This window comes from Suricata suricatta, chromosome 6, assembly GCF_006229205.1.
Source record: "Suricata suricatta isolate VVHF042 chromosome 6, meerkat_22Aug2017_6uvM2_HiC, whole genome shotgun sequence".
In the NCBI taxonomy this organism is placed as follows: domain Eukaryota; kingdom Metazoa; phylum Chordata; class Mammalia; order Carnivora; family Herpestidae; genus Suricata; species Suricata suricatta.
In genome coordinates, this window is record NC_043705.1 from 61992352 (window position 1) to 62002266 (window position 9915).

At 36.6% G+C, this 9915-nt stretch overlaps 1 pseudogene; it reads left to right on the forward strand.

The window, feature by feature from the left end:
* Positions 1-3985: 3985 nt before the first annotated feature.
* LOC115294273 lies at positions 3986-4498 on the forward strand (annotated as a pseudogene).
* The last annotated feature ends 5417 nt before the right edge of the window (positions 4499-9915 follow it).

A 9915-nucleotide genomic window follows, 5' to 3' on the forward strand; every position in this document is an offset into this window, starting at 1 on the left:
GCTGCTCTGCAAAGAAGCAGTTGATAAGAGGACAACTTGGAAGACAAGTTAGGACACCCCTGCAGAAAGACAGAGGTCTTAATCACAACTTAATCACAACTCTGACTAATCAAATTCTGGAGATAAAGTGAAGTGGACAAATTTTGGGTAATTATAAATAAACAGCATACACTTTCATTTCCTAAATAAAGCACATTATTTTGATTGAGCAGATAGGACCTGAGAAGTATGGTGAGGGAGAGACAGATATAATTATCTTTAGACTAATACTGTTAAATAAAATTTTCTGCATTTAAGAAATTTTTTTATGTCTGCCCTGTCTAATATGGTACCAATACCCATATATGACTACTGAACACTTAAAATGTGACTAGTGTAACTGCAAAATAGAATTTTTAGTTTTGTTAATTTTACTTAATTTTAATTTAAATAATCACATACAATGATGACTACTGTATTAAATAAGCCAGCTCTGGAAATTTGGCTTGAGCAAATAGTTGGATGGTAGAGTCATTTATTGAAACAGGCAAGAGTAACAGCAAAGCAGCCTTGGAATGAAAATCAAGAGTTCTATTTGGATCATGTTAAGTTTGAGATGCTTAGTGGTTACCCATGTGGATATATCAAATAGTATGTAGAATATGTGAATCTGGAGTTCTGGCAAGGTCAGGGATATATCTACACACTTAAGAATTATCAACACATAGATATTATTTATACCCATGAAACTCAGTGAGGCAACCTAGAAAGAGTGTATAGAGAGAAAAGGGCTCAGTGACAGAAGGTAACATCCTAACACTCAATAATCAAAACAGAAGCCAGCATAAAAGACTGTGGAAGAAAAGTCAGTCTCAAAGAGTCCACACTGAAGTAGAGCACAACCAGGTCAATGAGTGTTGAAGAAGGGTCATCTCTTCCACATCAGTTTGGGAAAACACTGTTGCCCTTGGAATGTCAAGCAGGACCAGATGGAGCCCAGGGAATAGCTCAGCTTGACAGCCTGTATGCTGTATGGGAGAAGGCAGGGATTTTCATAGGGATTTGGACCTGAGGGTGAGACTAAAATGAACTGTATTGTTCGTTTTACATATATCATTTTGAAACTATGATGCAATAGTATTTATAGTTTCAGAAGCAAAAAGCAACTGGAAGCTGATTAAAAACCTGCACCATTTCTCATTCAGAAAAAGCTAACTAATAATGATAATAAAAGTATATAAAGTTTTTCTTCCCAAACAAAACTTCATATTACTCCTTCAAAAACAAATCTTCTAAAGGTAAACATCAGAAACCCCTGATTTTATGTCATACTGTAAGTTTTCAGGAGGGCAAGTATTTACCAAGCATTGTATCAGATATAAAGAAGTTAATGCAGAATTTTATCATATATTAAGAAGTTATAAGACCTTTTAAAATAATTTAAAAGAGGTAGAAAAACATTTTAAGCAATGGAAAGTAGCTTTATCTTTCTCAGATACGTTTTGCTTAGAATTTCATTAGAATTCTTTTTAATGTAATTCTCTTTATAGTAAATCCCTAGGTTTAATCTGGGATTGTTCTGAGATTCATGATTGTGTGATTTTGGTTGAGCTTTATAGAAGAAAGGTATTTTTCACTCTGGGGACATATGTATCTGCTTCTGTCTCCAGAAAGAAAAAATAAACAAAAATAAAACCAGAAGCAAAAGAAGACAGGCTGAAAACTGCCACCATCAGACTGATGAGCTACATGAATATTGCTCTATTATGATAAACTATCATTTGCACATACACAGAACTCTTTTTTCTAGGATCATAATGAGAATTTCATAGTACATTCAGGAGTTGTTTCTCATTTTGATGTTTCTATAAAATAACAAATTCAGATCATGTTTACAGGAAAAATACAGATTACCCTTCGTTTACCAAACTACTTATTTTGTTTTCTGTGGGAAGTGGTCAATTAGTCATATCCTTGCCATGCTACATATAACAAATATATATACTTATATAAACAAACATATATATACCCTATATATATAAACATATATATGAACATAAATACTTATAAAAGAACAATAATAATTATAAATATATGAATATAAATATAAAAGATGAGATAAAATTTAATTTAAATTTTCAACTAAGTTTACCAGACACTGAAAACGAAATGTGGGAGTGTTCTTATGGTCTACACAACAGTGAGCATGAAAGATTAAACAGTAAAACTTAACAATGCCATGACCAAAAGGCATGTTTAATTCTATAATGCAGAACATACCTTTTTATGACTGTCTAGTAGAATTGTTTTATACTTCTTATTTCAATGGAAAGTCATTCTATACCTACAAAATGAATGAAATGAAAATCTCCTGACTCTTTTTGGACAACAGAACCAAATGACCAAACAATGTACAGGCAGGTTAGAAGGAGTCAGCTCAAGACAGCTGCAACAGGCTTTGCCCAGATTCCGTTCTGAGCACAGTCTGGTCAAGAGATAAGGAAGAGTGATAGCCCAAAGACAAACGCAGAAAGGCCATGTAGTAATGAACAGATATTTTTGGCAATTTGGAAAGCAGAAAAATGACACTAAAATGCTGTTGGTTTAGACTCAAATTTAAAATCTAAATTGGAAATTATTTCAGACGAGGAAACTTAGCTTCTTTTACTGTATTGTAATGTTGATATAAAAATGATATCCACCAGCCTAGTGGTCTAATGCAGCAAGACACCTAAGAAACAGGTCTCTAGAATTTTGCTACAAGGAGAAAGGACAAACTTTTTACTTGTCTAAATCTGGTTAAGACTATTTCCACTTTTATCATGATAAAGAATAGAAATTCCAGAATTAAAGTTAAATGAATATTATTTCAAGTTGATTAATCTTATAATTATACCTAAAAGAATGGTATAATAGACTGAAGGTATTGTTATAATATGTGGTATTTTTATACATAAAACCTTATTATGGCTTTGACCAGGGACTTTAATTCTATATGGAAAAAAACGCAAATAGAAAGATAAATCATAAGTCCTACTGCACAAAAGTCGTAGTATGGCAGTTAATCAAAAGAAGTAATTTCTGCAACAAATCCTAAAATATAGGAAGCAAATGCATAAAGGTAATAAATAAATGAAAAACATTGTGCATAATATTTTTACTTTAAATATAAACATCCATTCACTAATTTGATATTGGCCAAAGATGAATTGGATTATTGACCAGTAACATAAAGTGTCTTGAATTCATCATCTCGTCTTCAGTTTCAGTTCTTTAAGGTTAAAACAGAATTTGAAGACATATGTAAAGCAAACTTTTCTGATTTTTGTTTTTTCAGTCTTTACAATCATCACAATTTTTAGCCATTTACATAAGTCAAGCCATGCGAAAGCATTCGGTTTTTATTTCACTCAGATAACTATTGTTTTCCCTGCACATGTCATCAGTTTATATTATATTCATCAAAACATTTGTGATTGCAGTAACAAGTATAAACCTGTGAGAACAAGTCTTCAACTGGTAGGAGTAAATATTCCTTGGCAAAACAGAGCACACCCTATGAGCAATAAACCTTCAGCATGCCAAGGGCATTAGACGGCTCATTATATGGAATATATTCATCTGTGAAACTAATTAAGAGGTTAATTAGGAGACCTTCTACTAAAGATAAGTGATTAAACAATGGATGGATATATAAATATATACCTTAATGTGGACCAAAATTTGATAAAAAGAACTGATAGAAAAGGAAGATATCACACCTTAAAAATTTGTCAAAGATTTCTAATTTAGAAAATAACATTGAAATTCATTTTTATCAATAAATTTTTTAAAAGAGCAGAAAAATATGTAGACTCTGCTGTTGTTTATAGATCATACAATTATATGGAAGAAAAAATAGCTGCCATCTTGCAACCCTACATGTGTGCACCTCATCTCAGATGGTCCACCCAAGACCCCCTGAGCACCCTAGTCCCCCACATGGTCCCATTTCCATTCCAACAAGATGAAAGAAACTATCATGAACCCGGAGAAACTGGCCAAAATACAAGCAAGTACGCATTGGTGGGACAGGAACTGCCCACTTGAAAGAAGTTGATTCACAGAATGGCCTTCTGTGGCTACATGGCTACAGCCATGATTAAAAAAAAAAAAAATTCAGTTCTCCTTAAAGAAGTTGGGGTAAACAATATCTCTGGTATTGAAGAAGTGAATAAGTTCCCAAACCAAGGAGCAGGGATCGCTTTAAGAACCCTGATATTCAGGCGTCCCGGCACCCCGGCAGTGAACAGTTTCATTACAGGTCATGCTGAGACAAAGCAGCTGACAGAAATGCTACCCAGTATCTTAAACCAGCTTGGCAGATGGTCTGATTAGTTTAAGATGACTAGCTGAAACTCTTCCCACACAATCTTTGGATGGAAAGGCACCGCTTACTATGGGAGAGGAGGAAGAGGAGGATGACGATCCAGATCTTGTGGAGAATTTTGATGAAGCTTCCAAGAATAAAGCAAACTGAATAGAGTCAACTTCTGAACAAGATAAAACTTGAAGAAGTTGCTTGGAGCTGCTATTTTATATTATGGGTGCTTTTAAAAATTTTTGTTCATGGATCTGATAAAATCTAGATCTCTAATGTTTTTAAGGCCAAGCCCCTTAAAAACAGCTTTTTTTAGTTTTTGCTTATACACAATTAATTCTTTGCAGATAATTAAACTGAAGAAGCCTGGGAATAAAGTTTGAAACAAGGTTAATAAAAAAAAAAAAAAGGAAAAGCAGAATTGGTTTATTTCTGAAGTAACAAATCCATCTGAATTTCTATATATTGTTAATTTGCACTAATATGAAAAATAAACTATTCTCTTTCTTTGTGGTAAAATTGCTGCTTAGAATTTGTGGGGTTTATGGGGTTGCTCTTTCTTTCCAAGCAAAGTACAAAGTAAAACACCCATCTGTGGCTGGCTTAGCTCCTTTGAGATTAATCAGAGCAATATTTATTTGTTTTACATGGAAATCAATGTCTCTAGACTGAAGAGGATTCATATAGCAAATTTACCCAATAAGTTTCTTACTTAATAAGAAGCTAGGCAAGTCTAGCCCAGCATCTTACCTGCAATAGAAAGCTCATGGAATATTAGATATCAAGATTAGCTATTCTATAGCCATATCACCCTGAACTTGAGTGATCTCATCTATCAGATTAGCTTATAATTTGCTATATTCAAGCTACTTCTTAGAATAATAAAGGAAAATGGAAAGTAAAAGTAGAAATTAACTAGGGGCACCTGGTTAGCTCAGTCAGTTAAGTATCCTACTATTGATCTCAGCTCAGGTCATGCATGATCTCACAGTTCTTAGGATCAAGCCCTGTGTCAGGCTCTGCACTGACAGCACAGAGTCTGCTTGGACTACTCTATCTCCCTCTCTCTCTCTCTCTGTCTCTCTCTCTGTCTCTCTCTCTCTCTCTCTCTGTCCCTCCCCCTCTTGCTGTCTTTCTCTCTCTCTCTCTCAAAATAAATAAATAAACTTAAAGATACTGTTTGAAGTACCAATTAATTAACTAATTAGCATTATAAGTCTGTGCCAAGTTTAAATAAACACATGTGGACATTTTCCTTCATCATTTACTTAGAGGGGGTAATAGAAATCAACTATAACTTTAAATGTCTAATTTACTACTGACAAATTTAAAGTCCTTATTCTGGTCCTAATGTGATAGCCCTGGAGTAAGAAAATATAGGCTAAATTTATAGTTACTATTCATTTCAATTTTGGCAGTTTAACTCAATTCAACTTGGATAGGACCACCATAAAGAAAGTCAAAGTTTATCTCCAATCCATAAATTTTGGGTAGCATCCACTTCTTTATTCTATATTTACCCCTCTAATATCTTCATGCAAAAAACCAAGGTAAGATGCTAGAAGCTGAAGCAAGGACACCTAATTCAGTTGCACATTATTAAAATGAGAACAATAACAGGAAATTCTGATCAGAACTGTTATTGAGTCTCAAGGGGTCAGACCGGTCTACCAATACCCCACACCATATCTAAAGATGGGTGTCATATTTCCAGTTGACTGTTAGGGTTGTGGCCACATGTCTCAGAAGGAACTCTTACTTTCTCAAAGGATTAATGGATTTTATGATGAAACAAAACACCCTTATAAAGCTGAACTGCATCTGAAGATCAAGAACAAAGAAAGCTAACTCTAAGGCAAAGGAAACCTTTATAGACCTGCCTGCTCTAGGTTAGCTAAGCCCACCATGAACTCTCGTACTGATATACATCTCCTGATTGCCAAAAGGGCTATTACTCCTGGACTTATATCTGCTGCCTACCTCTCAACTTAAGTCTTCCTCCTGACTGTCTGTTACATATTAATGTCTGTTTACACATTTGGGTCCACCTCACTATCTTCGTGTTTCCCATTTTCATGTGAAGTAGCCGTAACTATAAAATAGAAGCCTTAAATTGTCAGACGTCAAAAATTTAGCTTGTTCAAGAGAACCAGCTTGATCTTTTACCGGGTAATTTACAGTTATAGATAATATCTACCTCATAGCTCATCTTCAACCATATGAAAATAGTCAAGCACCTCTACTGGTGCAAAATGAGACTATTCAAAAGAGAGTGTGGAGATCTGAGGGTGTTACCAGCATATGGCAGCCAGTATCATGAAATAAAACATTCTAACATCTTATATAACATGTTTCATATATAAATATATGTAATCTTATATATTATATGTACATATATACAATCTTACTGTATTTGTATTCACATAATGACCTGGCATAATTCTCCAAAGAAGAACACTTAATAAAGAACTTTGAGAAATAATTATCAAACAAACAAAAAGGCTCCAGAAAAGACTTTCACAAACTACCTAAGTCTCATTTTCTCTAAAAGAGATTCTTTTCACTAAAATATAAAACTTATTTTCTGGAATGGATACATAGGCCTTGAAGTATTTTGTTTAAAAGTTATGCCTTCAACCTATTAAATCCATTTTCTTCTACAAAAAGGAAATAAAATCATCTCCTATTTGGAAGATTGTCCCAAAGTCTTCCCATAACAATTGCATAATTCTCATTTTTCTATGCCCTTTTTTGTTTTTATCTACTTGATCTGTCAAGATTGCCAAAGCAGGCACTCCCTGGGTGTGTGCTCAGTCACTCCTAGCCATCGTGCTGCGTCCCGAGTATGGTGCTGTTAGGTTTTATTTTTAAGTCATCTCTACACCCAACATGGGGCTCAGACTCACAACCCCAAGATCAAGATCAAGCTGGTTCCACTGATGGAGCTAGCCAGATGTCCCAAGGAAAAACTTTTTGAGCAGAGATGTGTGCACTGACCCCTTATTGATATCAGCCCCAGGGATGCCAGAGTAAGTGAGGGAAAACTGGGAATGGAGACTCTGAGGGAGGGAGCTCCAGCTCAAAGCAGAGCTGGGAAAGAGAGTGCCCAGAGGCTTAGCCCCAGGCCGCAGAGAGTGAGGTTCCAGAGACTGCACAACATTATGCAGGGCTGAGAGCATACAGGACGGCCATACAGGCTGGCACAGAATTTTGAGAGCTGCGCGGGAGCCAGCCACTACACACAAGACGGCAGCGCAAGACATCGGGCACGAACTGGCCTCCAGGGAGGTACAGAGTCGAGGGGAAGAGGAGAGACTGAGAGGAGACCTTAGTCCTTGTCGCGGTGGAGAGACAAACTTCCATTCACAGTCTCTGGGCGCCGGGAGAGAAATCCGAACCCCTCAGAGGGCTTGGGATACAGTGGGCCCAGCAGTCGGCAGACTTCAGGTGTAGCCAGGGAACGGTTGGCTCTCCAGTCCCCCTGCGCAGTCCGACCAGAAAGCCTCCTTGCTGCTAGAGGCTATTTTAACAGTGGTGGAAACTTGTCAAGTGGGTGGACTAGGATTTGAAGGTCTAGCAGACCTTAGAAACCAAAACAATTTGTCCTGCCCATGGCACGGGGAGGTTGGACTCAAGAGACTGGCTGGCAACACATGATCTGAGAAGGACTTGAGGCGCCGCCATTCTTCTCCCTGCATCCACTAAGGCAGGGCTTCAGAGACCAGGCCCAGAGACCCAACATACTTACAATCGAACCATGCCCATCTGAGCTGGAAAGCTGGAATCTTCTCTTTGTGCTATTTTTTAATTTTTTTTTCAATTTTTTCTATCATACTTATTTTTAATTTTTAAGCTTCTATAATTTTTCCCTTGTTTTCTCTTTTCTATTTTCTTTCTCTCCCTTTTTCCTCTGGAATCTGGGAAAGACCAAAATTTAACACTGCCAAGATTAGATCAACCCTTATCATCCAAATCTTATCTCATTCCTATCATTATCCTCTGCAAGTTTTAGGCTCTCAAACTGTCCTTTATCTCTGGCTGTGTCTGTGCCCCCGGTTAGTTTGTTTTTTTCTTTCTCCTTTCCTGTCCTCTCTTTTCTTTCCTGCTCCCTTTTTTTCCTTTCCCATTTGGCTTGCTTGTTTACTGGATCTGTCAGTGTGTTTGCATGCTTGTGTTTGTCTGTTTTCCTTTTCAGGGCTACCTCAAAAAACAGGCCAAAGCACACATAGTGGAAAGTCTCAAATATCACTGAGTAAGGAAATATATTAATTATAAGCACAACAAGAGAAACTGAGAGACACCATTAAAAAAACATCTGAAACGACAGGCCCTGGACAATCAAAGAGCCTCCATTAAGAGCCATACTAACAGGCACACAGTGCATAAAGAGCTTTTAAATCAGATAAGATACAGAAAGCTAGCCAAAATGACAAAACAAAAGAAATCTCCTCTAAAGAAATTCCAAGAAGAAATCACAGTGAGAGAACTGCTCAAAACAGACACAAGCAACATAACTGAACAAAAATTTAGAATGATTATCATAAAATTAACTGCTGGGCTTGATAAAAGCATAGAAGCTGTCAGAGCAGATATTGATACAAAGACTAGGAACCTTCAAAATAGCTGTGACAAGTTAGAAAAAGCTATTAATGAGGTGAATAATAAGGTGGAAGCTGCCAATGCACGGGTTGAAGAAGCAGAGAGGAGAATAGGTGAATTAGAGACACAGTTATAGCAAAAGAAGAAGCAGAGAAAAAGAGAGAGAAATTGATAAAGGAGCACAATAGGAGAATCAGAGACCTGAGTGATACAATCAAATGGAACAATATCCGTATCATAGGAGTTCCTAAGAGGAAGAAAGAGAAAAAGGTACTGAAGGGGTGCTGGACCAAATATACATGAAAATTTCCCCAATCTAGGGAAAGAGAAAGACATTGAAATTCAAGAGACATACCAAACTCCCCTAAGACATAACATAAACCGACCTTCAGCACGACATATCATAGTGAAACTGGCAAAATAGATAGAGAATTCTGAAAGCAGCTAGGGATAAAAGGGCCCTCACATACAAAGGGAAACCTATCAGAATGGTTACAGACCTATCTACTGAAACTTGTAGGCCAGAAAGGAATGGCAGAAAATCTTCAATATGATGAACAGGAAAAATATGCAACCAAGAATTCTTTATCCAGTGAGCCTGTCATTCAAAATAGAAAGAGAGATAAAGGTTTTCCCAAATAAATAAAAGTTGAGAGAATTCACCATCACCAAACCAGTCCTACAAGAAATCCTAAGAGGGACTCTATGAGGGAAATGTAGCAAGGAATATAAGGTACCAGAGACATCACTACAAACATGCACTCTACAGGGAACACAATGAGTCTAAACCCACATTTTTCATTAATAACACTGAATGTAAATGGACTGAATGCTCCAGTCAAATGATACAGGGTAGCAGAATGGATAAAAAAAACCAAAATCCATCTATTTGCTGTCTACAAGAGACTCGCCTTAGACCTGAAGACACCTCCAGATTGAAAGTAAGGGGATGGAGAAATATCTACCATGCAACTGGA